Source organism: Polypterus senegalus, chromosome 1 (genome assembly GCF_016835505.1).
Source record: "Polypterus senegalus isolate Bchr_013 chromosome 1, ASM1683550v1, whole genome shotgun sequence".
Classification (NCBI taxonomy): domain Eukaryota; kingdom Metazoa; phylum Chordata; class Cladistia; order Polypteriformes; family Polypteridae; genus Polypterus; species Polypterus senegalus.
Genome location: NC_053154.1, coordinates 1,774,041 through 1,790,718, shown reverse-complemented (window position 1 = coordinate 1,790,718; position 16,678 = coordinate 1,774,041).

The window sequence follows — 16,678 nt, the reverse complement described above, 5'->3', positions numbered from 1 at the left end:
GGTACTTTTTAATGAAGTATTTGCTTGAGAATGGTGTGAACCCTAGTGTTACTACTCAAGGAAATAAGCTGATGTGTTTCACAGATGATGGTTATAAATTACGTTTTATAGATTCTTTGAATTTTTTAACAATGAAATTGAGTGCCATGCCTAAAGCCATGGGGTTTGAAGCCGCAAAAGGTTATTTCTCCCATTTCTTCAATACGGCTGAAAATCAGAATTATATCGGCCCCTACCCTGAACCTGAATGCTACGGTGTCCAGAGCATGATGACCAAAGAAAAGGAAGAATTTTTTACCTGACAGTGTCAAGCATGGTGTTTTTAATTTTAAAGAGGAGATGGCTTTTTATTGTAAAAATGATGTCGAAATTCTTAGAACAGCGTGCATTAAATTCAGAGACGAGGTCATCAAAATTGGCAACATTGACCCGTTTCAATGCATGACCCTGGCATCTCTATGTATGGCCATGTACAGTCAAAACTGCATGCCTCCAAAGTCTGTAGGTATAATTCCTTCTGACCATTACAGTGGTAGTCAGAAAAACTATTCGAACGCATCTATTCAATGGTTATTGTATCTCTGCGAAACAGAAAAATTGAACATTCAACACGCTTTAAACCTTGCGGAAGTAAAGAGGGCTCCTTTTATCTTGATGGCTATGCCGTAGTTAAAGGTGTTCCGACAGCCTTTGAATTTGCTGGTTGTTTTTATCATGGCTGTCCCGAATGTTATGATTTAAACAGTACCCATCCTTTAACCGGGATGACTTGTGCGGCTATGTATCAAAAGTTTATGAGAAAATTGGAAATACTTAGGACAAAATTTAATCTAGATGTGCGCGTGCTCTGGGAGCATTCTTGGGAGACGATGAAAAAACAAGACCTCAGGCTACAGAGTTTCTTAAAACACTGTGATTTCCCTCAACGTATACAACCCAGGGACTCTTTGTTCGGCAGACGTACCAACGCCATAAAATTGTACCACAAGGCCGTGGGCAACGAACAGATTCACTATTATGATTTCACTAGCTTGTACCCGTTTGTGAATAAAACAAAAATGTACCCGGTCGGTCACCCCACTGTCATTTTTCAGCAGTTTGGTGATCTCAGGCAGTATTTTGGATTAATTAAAGCCACCGTCCTGCCTCCACGTGGTCTCAATTTTCCAGTCCTGCCTCTCAGGTTTTGTGGGAAATTAATGTTCACCCTCTGTCGCACCTGCGCGGAGACAGAAGCTCAGATTGTGGACTGTCGTCACACAGAGGATGAGAGAGCTTTAACCGGTACTTGGTGCAGTGTTGAAATAGCAAAGGCCATTGACAAAGGGTATAAAGTTTCAAAAGTATACGAGATTTGGCATTACCCCGAACGTACTTCTGAGTTATTCTCAGATTCAAGCTTCACCTAAAAGGCAAGCAGGAGGCCTCGGGCTACCCTGCCTGGTGTACGGATGAGGCTTCCCGAGACCGTTATATTTTAGATTATTATCAGAAGGAAGGTGTACAATTGGACCGTGATAACATCGCCGTAAATCCAGCTAAGAGGCAAATTTCAAAGTTGTTTTTAAATTCTCTTTGGGGTAAATTTGGGCAAAAACCTCTCCATCTCACTACTAGCTTAGTCAAGGACGGTGAGGAATTCTTGCAATATATTTTCTCCAAACAGTATAATGTTTCTTATTTTGAATTTATCGGCGATGAGATTGCTCAAATACAATGGAAGTACACCGATGAAAAGTATACCTTACCTGGTAGCGTTAATGTTGTCATTGCTGCTTTCACCATCGGTTGTACGATTTGGGAGAAAGGGTGTTGTACCACGACACCAACTTGGTCATTTTTACTTCTCAGCCTGGTCAGTACAATCCTCCTCTGGGTGACTATTTAGGAGAGCTCACCAGTGAGTTAAATCCTGGTGATTATATTATTGATTCACTAACACAATGTCTGACTTGTATCTCAGAATGGATGAATAGTAACTTTCTCAAGTTAAATAAAGAGAAAACTGAAATCTTAGTGATTGGCAATAATGGATACAATGAGGCTATTAGAAATAAACAGGATACATTAGGATTAAAAGTCAAGACGGAGGTAAAAAGCTTAGGGGTGATTGTTGACTGTAATCTGAATTTTAAATCGAATATTCATCAGATCACTAGGACAGCATTTTTTCACTTAAGAAACATAAGTAAAGTTAGACCTCTTATATCACTGAAAGATGCTGAGAAATTAGTTCACGCGTTTGTTTTCAGTCGACTAGATTACTGTAACACACTCCTTTCAGGACTACCCAAAAAAGACATAAATCACTTGCAACGAGTGCAGAATGGAGCTGCTAGAATCCTAACTAGGAAAAGAAAATCTGAGCACATTTCTCCAGTTTTGATGTCACTACACTGGTTACCTGTGTCTTTCAGAATTGACTTTAAAATTCTGCTTATGGTTTATAAAGCCTTAAATAATCTCGCCCCATCTTACATATTGGAATGTCTGACATCTTATATTCCAAATCGTAACCTTAGATCCTCAAATTAGTGTCTCCTTAGAATTCCAAGAACAAAACTTAAAAGACGTGGTGAGGCGGGCGGCCTTCTGCTGTTATGCACCTAAAATCTGGAATTGCCTGCCAATAGGAATTCGCCAGGCTGATACAGTAGAGCACTTTAAAACACTGCTGAAAACACATTACTGTAATATGGCCTTTTTATAACTTCAATTTAACTTAATCCTGATACTCTGTATGTTCAATTCATCGTAATAACTATTCATAGTGGCTCTAAAATCTGTACTGACCCCTACTCTCTCTTCTGTTTCTTTTTCCGGTTTCTTTGTGGTGGTGGCCTGCGCCACCTCCACCTACTCAAAGCTTAATGATGCTCCAACAATGATGGATGGATTAAAAGCCAGAAGTTCACGTGACCATCATCATCAAGTCCTTCCGTGAGAACCCTAAATCCAAAGAGGACTGTTTCATTTATGTTAGGTAGAATGACCAGAGGGGACTGGTCAGGTGGTCTCATGGTCTGGAATCCCTACAGATTTTATTTTTTTCTCCAGCCGTCTGGAGTTTTTTTTTTTGTTTTTTCTGTCCACCCTGGGCAATGGACCTTACTCTTATTCTATGTTAATTAATGTTGACTTATTTTATTTTCTTATTGTGTCTTTTATTTTTCTATTCTTTAATATGAAAAGCACTTTGAGCTACTGTTTGTATGAAAATGTGCTATAGAAATAAATGTTGTTGTTGTTGTTGTTATTACTGAATTTGCTTCAGGCGGTCCAAAGACATACGGGTATAAAACGGCACAAGGCAAAACATGTATGAAGTTAAAAGGTATCACCATCAATCACGAAACCGGTAAAATTAAAAACATCGAGTCACTAACCAATCTAGTTCAGAATTTCGTGACGTCTCATGAAGCCCCTCCTCAAGAGTTACTGGTTCACGGTAAGCAGATCCATCGAAATGAAAAACGTTTCACTTTAGAAAACAGACCACTCAGGAAGAAATTCAGAGTGGTGTATAACAAGAGGGTTCTCCTAAAAGATTACAACACAAGACCTTATGGCTACTAAAAGAGATTTTGACGCCCACCTTCAACACCCCTTCGCTAAAATTATCTCGGGACCCTCTTGTTCTGGTAAATCCTATTATGTGAAAAAATTATTGGAACATTCGAACCACGTTGTGTCTCACCCCTTTCAAAATATAATTTGGTTTTATAGTTGCTGGCAGAAAATGTACGACGAGCTATCGGCTAAATTTCAGCAATTAAAATTTATTGAGGGGCTCCTAAAGTCTTTATGCGACGACGAAGTTCTCCCTTCTGAGAAAATAAATTTGGTCATTATAGATGATCTGATGGAATCAGCTAGCGAAAGCCAGGAAATAGAAAAAGCTTTCACAAAATATAGTCATCATCGGAATCTGTCTATCATTTACTGTACTTGGTTCAAAATTTATTTTTTCAAGGAAAGAATAGCCGAACGATTAATCTTAATGCCAATTATATTACTCTTTTTAAAAACCCCAGAGACAAATCGCAGTTTACTACCTTGGCCCGCCAAATATATCCGAGGCGTGTTAAGTTCTTTTTGGAGGCTTTCGAAGATGCTACAAAACTACCGTACTGCTATCTCTTAGTGGATTTAAAGGCACAGACCCCCGATGAACTGCGTTTAAGAACAGGTCTGTTTCCGCCCGACTGGCCGGTCGTGTACATCGTGAAAAGATAAAAGAAGGTGTTCTGAGTCAAAGTTACATATTCTGTCAGCATGTTGGCCAGAATAAGCAGAAACCTACAGCCTCTCAAGGCCTTACTCTGGTGCTCTTGTCTCCACCGTAAAATTCTTATAAATGCCTCTTCTGACGATTTAATTAATGCTTTGTCTGAAATAGCCTGTAATACTTTAAAAGGTAATATACCTCTTTCGCCCAAACAGTTTAAGCAACTGAAGAAGCATAAAACAGCTGTCAGAAAAATAAGTGACAGAAAACTAACCTTAAAAAAGAAGAAAACTATTCTGAACCAGAAAGGAGGCTTTTTGGGGGCTCTTTTAAGCGTCGCTGTGCCATTCATATCCAGTTTACTAGCTTCTAGAGCATAAATATGGAATACGCTCAAAAAATGTATTTGGTCCCGCAGCAACAAATGTCTCTTTTTCAACAAAAGAGTGCTAACCCGAATGATCTCTTGAGTGCCACGGAAACTGAACTGGACAAAGAAATGAGAAACGTCCTGCAACGCTGTGATATAGGGGCTGACGAGAAGGTGAAGCTTTACACTTCTATCTTGCAGAGATATCTGACGCTAGTTAAAAAGGCCAATAAAGAAACTAGCAGTCTGACGCTCGTATTACCAAAATGTCGAGGGGGGCACTGGAACAGTCAAGGTGTCTGAGGACAAGGTTTGGCAAGAGGTTTTGAGAAGCGCGCCTGTAAAATCAAAGAAAAATGTTGAATTTGTTTTACATAAAATGTCCGTTAATCCCCATCACGTGTTTTGGAATAATCGTGGAGAGCTGTTGTTAGAAGGTAAACCTTTGGTCGGATCCAACATGGTGGATTTGGTCCGTAATCTGACCGCTTCTCATACAATACCTGAACATAGGACACCACGGGGGTGGAAGGAATTTGTAAACGCCATGGCCGGTTTGAACATTCCATTTTCTGTCGTACCTAATGATGAAATGAGAGAACTCCTTGAAAGTTTTAAACCACCCGCCGCCCCCCTCCCTGCTCATCAAACAGAAGTTAGCCCCTACCGACTGAAACCGAGAAAAAAAAGACTGGAATGGATTGCTTATTAATTTGTAAAATTATTTGTTTATTAAATACAAGTTTATCTCATTACAGAGTGTCGTCATCCTTTAACCGTCTATTGAAATATTTATAGGTCTCTGATCTTTGCACGCAAGGGTACTGATAAAAACAGAGTCCCGGTGAAGGAAGCCAGGAACGAACACATTTAGAGACCATAGAGTCATTACTGTTCACATCCTCAGAATACTTTTTTATTACAGAGGTGTACGGGAGACCTTTTCCTCTCTGGTGCAGATAGAAGAGGCAGCGTGGACCGCATTTGTCCGAGAACCAGCTTTGAAGCTGTCGGTTATTGTAAATGATTTGTTTACAGTTTTTGCTTAAGAAATGGTAAATGTCTTTCGGGAAGTAGATAAAGTCCGGAGGATTTCCATAGGAATCAAAAAACTCCCCCTTTCCGTCTTCTGTGAGGTAAATCCCCAGCCAGTGTTCTCCGGGTTGGGTTTGACGGTGAGTATTCACTACAAACATGGCCGGCAAGCCGTTATTTTTCCCGGTAGTTGATCACACGCCAGCACACCACGGAAATACCTTTCGGTGTAGGGGTCTTGGGACAGTAGTTCTGTTAATTGTTTTGTATTCATGGTGTTTATTAGTAGTCATACAGAACATTACGTCTCTGGTTGATTTCAATGATGTTGTCAAAGACTGCATATACTATTAGATTGATGGTCCGAGGGAGAGGGACGCGGAAGCGTAATTCAAATCTCATGTTTCCAGTTTTAACTAGTGAAAAATGATCACCGCATTCTTGATCGGGGGTTAGATCAAAAGTGAAAAGAGTATATCCTTGCGAAAACTCTGAACGGCTGATAGCCAGAGCTTGATCCTTCAAATGCTTACCAGTGGCCAATAACCACAAACCCTGAAACACTGACTACCCTCACATTGCTCCTTATCCTTGCACTATAACGCGTAATACAAGCCTCGCGCAGTACTCCGCCGACTTATAAGCCTTGCGCAGCGCCTGTCAGTTTTGGGAATTGATTGTTTGCTTTTATCTCTCTCCGCTCCTAGCGGAACTGTCATCTCTGACTTGTCATGGAGCACGTTTAAGCTCATGTGTTTGCAGTGTTTGAATAAAAATCCTTCTTGTTTCTACGACCTCCTGTGTCTCTGTGCAAATCTGTGACCCAAGTGTGACACAGGTTATAATATTCTCTAGCACTATTGCCACTTACAAAGTCTGGTTGAAAAGGTTTGGCAGGAATCTGTTTGCTGTCCATGTACAGAGCCAGGAACTCTACATCGTTGTGTTTGAAATTGAATGGGTTCTGTGTATAAGAACCCGAAAAGGCCTCATTATCTACCATGCCAATCACCACATACTTTGGTAGTTGACCCAGAAACAGGTTTTCTTCATTGCATACTTGGATCCCCATGGGCATACTGAATACTTTCATATTCACCCTTTCCACAGGGTATTTAGCGTTGGCTGATGTAAGGGCATGAGCGTACCCTAATTTCACGGTCGGTAAAACTTTTACTTTTTTTACAAACAGGGAGGCTGATGTTATGATTACTCGGTAACGTTCGGCATCACCGGACATTAAGCAGAATTCATCTTTATTCTGAACCATTTTAATCTTCACACCTAGGCCGTTCAATAGTAGTTTTTCCTGGAAAAAGAGATCTGTATGTATGTGCCCCAGAAGTTCAACAGTCCTGCTACCGGCTGTATAGGCGCTTCTGTTATTAAAACCAATGTTTTCTCTGTCGGGGTCTGTCTCTTCCAATTTGTTAAGTGTATCTTTGTAAAAAAAGTCCTGTAGCAAACTGAGAATGAAGAGTCTCTTGGCTGTAATTTAGCAGGCCTTCTAAGACCGCTCGGTAAGGATAACAATTTGAACTCTGCGATATTAGGCGGTCCCCCAGGGTAACATCAACTTGGGAAGACAAACTGGCTATAGGGTAGTTGACAAATCCGACCTTTGCCCCGGCAGGTATGTTAGTCCCGTCAGCATTCACTGTCTTTCCCCTTAGGTGTAGAAGAGTGTTATTCAAGTCCAGGTAATCTTCCCCATTTCTGGCTATGAGAAATTCTAGCGGCGCTCCTTCAGAGAGGGCTGAGAGTGGTGGGACTTCAACGTATATACTTTTATCTACACTCGTTTGAGTGAAAGGCACCATAAACAGATCCAGTTCAGATTTGACACACTCTTCGGACATTCTGTGTACGAAAGCCATCTTCTCTTAAAAAATGTCTCTCTTCTTCTTTTTGCTTGCTTTAGTCTTGTTCCTCTTCTGACGACGTTTAGATAATGCTGTAAAAATAGTGCGCCTGGCCTTTTTAGCTGGCGGGGCCTGACGTGACCCCGGTGGTCTCTTGCGTTTTGTCTTTCTCATGACCATCAAGCCCGCTTCCTCCTGCTTTTCTAGGACTCCACCTGCAGCACTGGATATAGCCCCTGTGATCACATCTTTTGCAAAATTTTTAGCCGTGGATTTGATATGTGGTTTTACGATGTCAAAGCCTTTTTTCAGGAGAGGTAGAGCTCTTCTAAACAATCCTCGAAATATACCTCCAATCCCCCCACCATACATTACAGGGATCCAGAGAATCCCGGTAAGCCGTTACCCGCTTGGGTCTGATAATATTGGATGTAAGGTGTCGGGTCCTGGTAAGACTTCATTGTATCAGTCGTGCATACAATGCCTGACGGGTCTGAAATGCAACTTCACTATCACCTTACCAAACTGAAATGGCACGTTTTTGTTCTGGTCCGTCTTTATTTCAATAGTCACGGTGTCAAAATGATTCTTGCTGGCTGGGGCATAATAAGGTTTATAACTGAATTTTGCAGGGTTCTCAGAGGGACAAATCCAGCTGCAACATCTGTCAAAATGGGCAGGCTTAAGGTTGTCGAATTCATAAAAGACAGTAGATCGTGAATACCTTCGTAATATCCGCATGGAATGTAGTAATACTTTTTTACCCCCAGAGCTGAAACGTAGAATTCGTTATCCGGTTTATCTATGGTATTCCACGTATGTGGGTACTGAACTTCTGCTAGACCGACTTCCCAAGAACCTTCTAATTCTATGGGTTTAGCAAGCTTCGTCGTGAAATTGGAAATTGTGTTGTTAGGGAAAATGTCTGAGGAAGCGTTGCTCGGTAGAGTCACAAAAAAACTTTTGCGCTCCATCATATACTGCTAGAGAATGAAGAGTCGATTAGGAGCCCTGTGGATTTTATTGAACATCTTGGGCATGGCTCTCCGGTATCCAGCTGTTAAATTTTTCTGGCCAGCCGAGCCATTTGACTAAAATGAGTCGTTTTTTATTCTTAACTTTCCTAGCCAGTATTTTTTTGATCCTGTAAACGTCTGTGGATCCGACTTTAATTTTCTGTTATTCGGGGTCGTAAAAGGAGCCTACAATCTCTTCACCGTCGTAGTCTTTCAGTTTGTACACTGCCGGGGCCCTAGGTACAAGTTCAGATACGGTAAAGATTTCATCTGAAAATGTTTGTTCATAACCTTTCTCAAAAGGATGTCTGGTTTTAGACACCCTAACCGTGTCTCCTACTTTGAACTTAAACAACGGCGGGCCCGGGGGGTTGGCTACGCCGCATAAATTTTGAAAACTTTCCAGGAATTTAACGTGTTTACATCGGAAGGAGCCATTTTTATGCTTCGATGATAACTTTTGTTGTAAGAGTATACTAGATCCGGCAATTTATCGATGTAGGTTCTCGTGTTATAAGCGCTGAAATATTTCCACATTTTAGATTTTAGTGTGCGGTTAAATCTCTCCACCACGGAGGCCTTTAATTCATTTCCTGTGGTGAAATGTTTTATTCCGATCTTCTTTAACAGCTTTTGAAAATCTCGGTTTAAAAACTCTTTCCCCTTATCGGTCTGGAGCTTCTTTGGAGTACGCCCGGCGTTCAGGAAGGCTCTTGTCACTTCCTTACCCGTTTTGTTCTTCAGGGGTCGTACCCACACGTACTTAGAAAGTACGTCGATACATGTTAACAAATATTTATAACCCAGATTATGCTCGGACACATTTGTCATGTCCGCTAAATCCATCTGCCTTTGCGAGTCTATATCGGATACATAAACCTTATTTCTCCTAAAATGCCTTCTAGCGGGTTTGTGAATTGTATAAGCATATTGACTGGATAACCAATCCGACACCTGTTGGTCATTACTTTTCTGACCCGAAACCTCAGGAGCTCTTTTCAAAGAGTCTTTTCCCCCAAAGCTACCAGGATTTGCCGGGTTATAATAAACTTTTTTCAAGTAACCCTCCATCGCCGATGGTGAAAGAAAAATGTCAATGGTTTAAAAATCAAATGAGGCTTTATTGGTAATTTTCAAAAATAGTAGTATTAAAAACATTATTAAAACATTTCATAGCACCGGCACATTGAGTTCAGACTCTTCGTCTGATTTTCTATGTCGTACTCCCCGTAAAACCCCAAAGGTGCATCGGTCATGTCAGGTACAGAAAAATGCCTTTTAGAGAAAGCATTGGCTATTTCACGTATTTTCGAGTAAGATGGATTGTCCATGTTGTGAAAGTTTTGTACAATAGCCTCGCTAATAGAATATTCATTTTCCAGTTCATCTACAGCATTTTGAACAAATTAATAAACCTTGTGAAAAGATGGAAAGATGTTGAGGCATCCCAGAGTCATTATGGCCAGGCTCCTGAGCCACAGTTTGCGGAAAACAGTCAGAACCTCTTGAAAGCGACCAACCCGATAAACAGAGTCCGGTTCAAACAGACACGTATGCTGAGTCTGGCTGGGGTGGTCTATGAAACAACCTTGACAGGTGCTTTTTAGGTCCCGATCGACTATTATGTCCAGCAGAGCCACAATCAAACTCTTGATCAGTTTCAGAGTCTTTCGAAGTGTTTCACCCTGGGGCCCGTCAGTTTGTTCAATGTCCATGCCCTCATAATCAGAATCCTGGGACGATGGCTTCTAAGCAGCCAGAGCATCTACCAAGTCGTCCACAGTCTCTTCTTGATGCATGGTCTGCATGGCTATCTCTTCAGCGCCCGTTAGGCTCCCCAGAGCATCCTCAGCAGGGACAAAAAAGTCAAGTACTGTACGGTTCTCCAGGAGACTGTCCAGCCAATACATATCATCAGGGGCGGGTAACTAAGGTTCGGGCCAATAGATCTGGTCATTTGAGGGCATCAGAAGATCTGGCCAAGACGGTGGGTCTGAAGGAGAGTTGTTAGGAGCAGAGTACCCGGAGTTAGGCCAAAACAGGCCGTTGACTGCCGCTGCCTGTCCCATAGACCAACAGGCCTGATCAGGAACATAGCCGGCGGGGTGCTGGTTGTTACCTGCCCAAAACACATCGTTGTCGGTCAGCATCTGGTCTGCAGCAGAGTAGCGGGGCTGTAGGTTAGTTTCGATCATCTTGTCGGGAGTAGCGTAGGCGGTGTTGGCTTGAAGGTTAGCCGGCCAAAACAGGTAGTCAGCGGCGGACGTATGTTCCATACCCAGACTTGGTTCTTGGGCGCATCAAAATGTGAGGACTTCTGCCACCTCAGAGGCAGAGAACAGGGAGATGACCGGCCCAGCTAGCACCAGCTTCGGAAGGGTAGTTAGTTGAAGACATCTCGATAGGGTTTTTGGTTAATGTAGACTATGGAAAAGACCTCTGTATTTATCTCCGCTCACTTAGGGGGCGGTTGACTCCCAGTTTTCTTCCTCCTCCTCCGAGCATGAATTATTCAACATGCTAAACTCCTCCTCCAATTTTCTTTTAATTCTTTTCATCTGGTCGGTCAGTTTTCCTTGATAAATAGCTTCATCAATATCTGGCATAAGAGCTTTAAAAAAAGTCCAGTCTTTTATAGAAAAATTAATTTCACTCACTCGCTCCTTTATCACATTTTCTTTATCTTCCTCCTCCTCTTCGTGACCGGCCTCGTTATATTCGGGAAGGTTTGGCTCCTTCTTGGAAACGGCGATTGTGAGCTGTCCCTCGGCATTTCTTTTTACCTCTACCCGGCACAAAGCACAGTTAGAATCGTACCAGACAGAGCTGAAGCGTGGTTCCCGTAACTCCCGTAACATTCTTCTGGACGCCCTGTTTGCTTTCAGTTTCTTAGGAGCGTTCACAAGACCATCCATTCTGTTTGTTTTTGTGTGTTGTGGCGTTTTCACTAAGTGATTAGAATTTTATACAAGAACTCTTTCGTCTCCTCCCACAGTCGAGGGTGAGAGACACGCCTCACTCCTAACCCTATAGGCGGATAGAGAGATAAAGGCGTACCTCGGGGGTATGAGTATTGTTAATGGGGAGTGATAAGTGTCCGGTTTACGAAAGACCCACCCTAAAAGGCGGGGTTTAGAGATGATCAATTATGACGGTGGTCCAACCCCCCCAGGGGGCAGGGTATAGTTCATATTTGTATATTTTCATATTTTCATAAATCATATTTTCATATGTTTATATTTTAATATTTTCATAAATCATATGTTCATATTTGCATATTTTCATATTTGGGGTGGGGCTTAAAGTCATCAATCATATTTGAGGTGGGGCTTAAAGTCATCAATCAATCTAACTCATCTGCTCAGCACACTCTCCTCTCTTGTGAGTACATTTCCATCTTTATCCTTTATCACCATAACCTGCCACTCATCTTTCCCTGCTCGGCCCCTCTCTGTAGCCCACCGGTCCTTTTCTCCCTCCTTAGTATCCCACCTCTCATACAACTCATCATACATCTTTTCTTTAGCCTTCACCATCTCTCTCTTCATTTTTTGCCTTATCTTCTTGTACTCTTCTCTACTTTCTTCATCTCTCTGACTATCCCAGTTCTTCTTCACGATCCTCTTCCTCTGTATACTCTCCTGTACTTCGTCATTACACCACCAGGTTCGCTTGTCCTCCTTCCTCTTTCCAGATGTCATGCCAAGCACCCTTCTTGCTGTCACCCTTACTACATCTGCTGTAGTTGCCCAGCTGTCTGGTGACTCTTTAGTGCCACCCAGTGCCAGTCTCACCTCCTCCCTAAACTCAACCTTGCAGTCTTCCTTTTTCAACTTCCACCATTTGATCCTTGGCTCTACCCTCACTCTCTTCCTCTTCTTGATCTCCAATGTCATCCTACAGACCACCATCCTATGCTGCTTAACTACACTTTCCCCTGCCACCACTTTGCAGTCTTCAGTCTCCCTCAGAGCAACTCTTCAACACAGGATGTCATCTACCTGTGTGCATCTTCCTCTACTCTTGTACATCACCCTGTGTTTCTCCCTGTTCTTAAAATATGTATTCACCACAGCCATGCCCATCCTCTTCACAAAATCCACTATCCTCTGACCTTCTTCATTCCTCTCCTTGACACCATACCTACCCATCACCTCCTCGTCTCCACTGTTCCCTTCACCAACATGTCCATTGAAATCTGCTCCAATCACCACTTTCTGTTCATCACTTCATCCAACTCACTCCAGAAATCCTCTTTCTCATCCATCGCACACCCAACATGCAGGGCATTTGCACTAACACCATTCATCATCACACCTCCAATGTCCAGCTTCATAATCATCACTCCGTCTGACACTCTCTTCACCTCCAAACACTCTTGACGTGCTGTTCCTTCAGAATAAATCCTACTCCATTTCTCCTCCCATCCACACCATGGTAGAACAATTTCAATCCACCTCTGATCCATCTGGCATTACTCCCCTTCCATTCTCTTGCACACACAATATATCAACCTTCCTTCTCTCCATCATATCTGCTAACCCTCTCCCCTTACCAGTCATACTGCCCACATTCAAACTTCCACTCTCTTTACTTTCCTCCTCTCCTCTTTCCTCTGGACACGCCCCCCCCTCTTCTTCTCCTTCTTTGGCCAACAGTAGCCCACTTTCTGCCAGCACCCTGTTGGTTAACAGTACTGGTGGCGGTCGTTGTTAACCCGGGGCTCAACTGATCTGGTATGGAAATTTGTATTCCATTTAAGAAAAGTCAGAAATTGAAAAACCATAAAATCCAGCAGCAAAATGCAAAACATGAGAACCAAAGAACAAAAGAAAACACAAAAAGCTAAAGACATCTCTGCATGTTCTGCTGGCTGTTCAGTTCTGGGCGCACTCCCTCCTGACACTGCAAATTGTGGTTCCGATAAAACAAAATTTTGGGGTAAAAACTGTAGCTATGTTAACAGATGGTGCTGTGCTGAAAGGGGAGTTTATGCAAATAAGGGGTACACCACAAATGATTGGTGCAGCCACATGAAAACCACGACTGACTAAAAGTGTGGGTGGATGTGTGAAGACGGGGTGTGTCCTGGTCGGGAAAAACATGTCTACTCACGTTTGCCTTATACATCCATCCGTCCATCCTCTTCTGCTTATCCGAGGTTGGGTCACGGGGGCAGCAGCTTGAGCAGAGATGCCCAAACTTCCCTCTCCCCGGCCACTTCTTCCAGCTCTTCCGGGAGAATCCCGAGGCGTTCCCAGGCCAGCCGGGAGACATAGTCCCTCCAGCGTGTCCTGGGTCTTCCACGGGGCCTCCTCCCGGTTAGACGTGCCCGGAACACCTCACCAGGGAGGCATCATGATTAGATGCCTGAGACCCCTCATGTAACTCCTCTTGATGTTTAGGAGCAGCGGCTCTACTCTGAGTCCCTCCTGGATGACTGAGCTTCTCACCCTATCTTTAAGGGAAAGCCCAGACACCCTGCAGAGGAAACTCATTTCAGCCGCTTGTATTCTCGATCTCGTTCTTTCGGTCACTACCCATAGCTCATGACCATAGGTGAGGGTAGGAACGTAGATCAACTAGTAAATTGAGAGCTTTGCCTTACGGCTCAGCTCCTTTTTCACTACGACAGACCGATGCAGAGCCCGCATCACTGCAGATGCCGCACCAATCTGCCTGTCGATCTCACGCTCCATTCTTCCCTCACTTGTGAACAAGACCCCGAGATACTTGAACTCCTCCACTTGGGGCAGGATCTCTCCCCCAACCCTGAGAGGGCACTCCACCCTTTTCCGGCTGAGGACCATGGACTCGGATTTGGAGGTGCTGATTCTCATCCCAGCCACTTCACACTCAGCTGTGAACCGATCCAGAGAGAACTGAAGATCACGGCCTGATGAAGCAAACAGGACAACATCATCTGCAAAAAGCAGTGACCCAATCCTGAGTCCACCAAACTGGACTCACAAAATACCCCTGGCTGCGCCTAAAAATTCTGTCCATAAAAGTTATGAACAGAATTGGTGACAAAGGGCAGCCCTGGCGGAGTCCAACTCTCACTGGAAACGGGCTCGACTTACTGCCAGTAATGCGGACCAAGCTCTGACACTGGTTGTACAGGGACCGAGCAGCACTTATCAGGGGGTCCGGTACCCCATACTCTGGGAGTATCTCCTACAGGATACCCCGAGGGATATGGTCGAACGCCTTTTCCAAGTCCACAAAACATATTTAGACTGGTTGGGCAAACTCCCATGCACTCTCCAGGACCCTGCTAAGGGTGTAGGGCTGGTCCATTGTTCCGCGACCAGGACGAAAACCACACTGTTCCTCCTGAATCCAAGGTTCAACTATCCGACGGACCCTCCTCTCCAGAACCCCCAAATTGATTTTTCCAGGGAGGCTGAGGAGTGTGATCCATCTGTAGGTGGAACACACCCTCCGGTCCCTCTTTTTAAAGAGGGGGACCACCACCCTGGTCTGCCAATCCAGAGGCACTGTCCCCGATGTCCATGCGATGTTGCAGAGTCGTGTCAACCAAGACAGTCCTACAACATCCAGAGCCTTGAGGAACTCTGGGCGTATCTCATCCACCCCCGGGGCCCTGCCACCAAGGAGTTTTTTGACCACCTCGGTGACTTCAGTCCCAGTGATGGGGGGAGCCTACCTCCAAATCCCCAGGCTCTGCTTCCTCATTGGAAGGCATGTTGGTGGGATTGAGGAGGTCTTCAAAGTACTCCCCCCACAATGTCCTGAGTCGAAGTCAGCAGCGCACCATTCCCACCATATACGGTGTTGATATTGCACTGCTTCCCCCTCCTGAGACGCCGGATAGTGGACCAGAATCCCCTCGAAGCCATCCGAAAGTTGTTCTCCATGGCCTCCCCAAACTCCTCTCACTCCCAAGTTTTTGACTCAACAACCACCGAAGCCCCATTCAGGTTGGCCTGTTGGTACCTATTAGCTGCCTCCAGAGTCCCACTGGACAAAAAGGTCCTGTAGGAATCCTTCTTCAGCTTGACAGCACCCCTCACCGCTGGTGTCCACCAATGGGTTCAGGGATTGCCTCCACAACAGGCACCGACCAACTTACAGCCACAGCTCCGGTCAGCCGCCTCAACAATAGAGGCACGGAACATGGCCCATTCGGACTCAATGTCCCCCACCTCCCTCGGGATGTGGATGAAGTTCTGCCGGAGGTGGGAGTTGAAGCTACTTCTGACAGGGGAATCTGCCAGCCGTTCCCAGCAGACCCTCACAACACCTTTGGGCCTACCAGGCCTGACCGGCATCTTCCCCCACCATCGAAGCCAACTCACCACCAGGTGGTGATCAGTTGACAGCTCCGCCCCTCTCTTCACCCGAGTGTCCAAGACATATGGCCACAAGTCCGACGACATGACCACAAAGTCGATCATCGAACTGAGGCCTAGGGTGTCCTGGTGCCAAGTGCACATATGAACACCCTTATGCTTCAACATGGTGTTCGTTATGGACAATCCGTGACGAACACAGAAGTCCAATAACAAAACACCGCTCGGGTTCAGATCGGGGGGGCCATTCCTCCCAATCACGCCCTTCCAGGTCTCACTGTCATTGCCCGTGAGCATTGAAGTCTCCCAGCAAAACGAGGGAATCCCCAGAAGGTATGCCCTCTAGCAACCCCTCCAGGGACTCCAAAAATGATGGGTACTCCAAACTGCTGTTCGGTGCATACGCACAAACAGCAGTCAGGACCCTTCCCCCCACCCGAAGGTGGAGAGAGGCCACCCTCTCGTCTACTGGGGTAAAGCCCAATGAATAAGCTCCACGTCGAGGGGCAATAAGTATGCCCACACCTGCTCAGCACCTCTCACCAGGGGCAACTTTAGAGTGGTAGAGATTCCAGCCCCTCTCAAGGAGATTGGTTCCAGAGTCCAAGTTGTGCGTCGAGGTGAGTCCGACTATATCTAGCCAAAACCCCTCGATCTCACACACTAGCTCAGGCTCCTTCCCCTTCAGAAAGATGACATTCCACGTCCCAAGAGCCAGTTTCTGTAGCCGAGGATCGGACTGCCAAGGTCCCCGCCTTCAGCCACCACCCAACTCACACTGCACCTGACCTCCTTGGCCCCTCCCACAGGTGGTGAGCCCATGGGAAGGGGGGGTCCATGTTGCCTCTTTG